The sequence below is a fragment of the Heptranchias perlo genome, chromosome 20, assembly GCF_035084215.1.
Source record: "Heptranchias perlo isolate sHepPer1 chromosome 20, sHepPer1.hap1, whole genome shotgun sequence".
Taxonomy (NCBI): Eukaryota; Metazoa; Chordata; class Chondrichthyes; order Hexanchiformes; family Hexanchidae; genus Heptranchias; species Heptranchias perlo.
Window position 1 is genome coordinate 5,912,508 of NC_090344.1, and position 1,618 is coordinate 5,914,125.

At 41.4% G+C, this 1,618-nt stretch overlaps 1 non-coding gene across 1 annotated transcript; it reads left to right on the top strand.

Annotated features, from left to right (window-relative positions):
* Positions 1–590: 590 nt before the first annotated feature.
* trnat-ugu (transfer RNA threonine (anticodon UGU)) lies at positions 591–664 on the top strand. The gene has a single exon. It is a non-coding gene; the product is annotated as a tRNA-Thr (tRNA).
* The last annotated feature ends 954 nt before the right edge of the window (positions 665–1,618 follow it).

Sequence of the window (1,618 nt, forward strand, 5' to 3'; positions counted from 1 at the left end):
ACTTATACTGAAACCCCTTGATTTATTTATAGTTTTCCTCATATCTCTGATATGATAGCCTCATTTATTTCTGTGACGAACGAAGCAAAGTAAATATTTAGCAACTCTACATTGCATGATTTTCAATTACAATATCACCTCCATCTGTCTTTAAGCGGCCCACATTACTCTAAGCCTCCCTTCTTTCAATTAATATACTGGTAAAAATCTTGACTGTTGTCCTCTTTTTCCCTAACAGGTTTATCTCCTTTTCCCTGTTTGGACCTCTTACGGTTTTTTATTTTCAGCACCAAAATAAACAATACTTTGCTGTAAAGTGCGTCTCAATAGTTCTTCACTTTCAGAGCGAGAATTGTCTCAACCGGTAATTTATTTAATGTAACATAAATAAGTACACATACTCATCCGTATATCAACGCATTGATGGAGACACAAAGATAAACAAAACGAGATATGCAGGCAGCATCGGGATGCACAGGTGAACGGACAAACCAAACAGACAAAGATGAAACGGTCTGAACCCCAAACAGACAGTGACGTATCGCTGATAGATATTAGTGAGAGGAGGTGGGGCTGAGCGATCATCAATGGGCGCTGTGGCTTAGTTGGTTAAAGCATCTGTCTTGTAAAGAGGAGAGCCTGGGTTCAACTCCCAGCAGTGCCTTGCATAACTAATTATTTTTACCTAATTTGTGGAATTAAGCGACAAAATGGCACTTTGGATTTGGTATTTGTTCAGGTTTGAGGAGGAAACAGATATCAGATTGACTCATCTAAAACGCCCTTTCATTGTACAGTCAGACCTCTCATTGAATGTGTCAGCAACGGGTTAACTTAAAGACACGTTCTCGTTTTTGGGCTCGTTGAGGTCAGGGTATAATTCACGATTTGAGGTTCAAACCCGGAAGTAGTCCTAATTTGGACCGAGACTTGTGATCTTGACCTGCGGTGAAAATCTTTGCAAAGAGGAAAATGAAGTCCGCCGATCACTCCACCTGAATATCCCGACCCCGATGAAATATATCCCAGGCTGTTAACAGAAGCAAGGAAGGAAATAACGGAGGCTCTGGTCATCATTTTCCAATCCTCCCTGGTTCCAGGTGATATGCCGAAGGATTGGAGGACTGCTAAAGTTGAACTGTTGTATAAACAGGGAGAAAAGGATAGATCAAGTAATTACAGGCCAGTCAGCCTAACCTCGGTCAGGCTGAAGGTATTCTATTAAATCTACTCTGCACATCCTCCACGGCCAATACACGGAGGAGAGGACTCTTGACTGACAAGCCTCAGCTCTATCAGGAGAGGGAGACTGATCCACGCTCTCTCTTGCTTCTGGGATGTACCACTTTTGAAAAAAGAAGGTGATTTTTTCTATATCTTTAAACGCTCTGTCTCACTGCACATGATTTAAAGTGTATTGTGGGACGCTGTGAGTGCCTCTGTACCTGTAAACTCTCTGACTCACTGCACGGATGTTTAATGTGTACTGTAGGATAGTATGTAAGTATCTCTGTATCTTTAAACTCTCTGTCTCTCTGCACAGGTATTGAAAGTGTATTTTAGGATGGCGTGTGTGTCTTTATACCTTTAAACTCTCTGTTTCACTGCACAACATTGA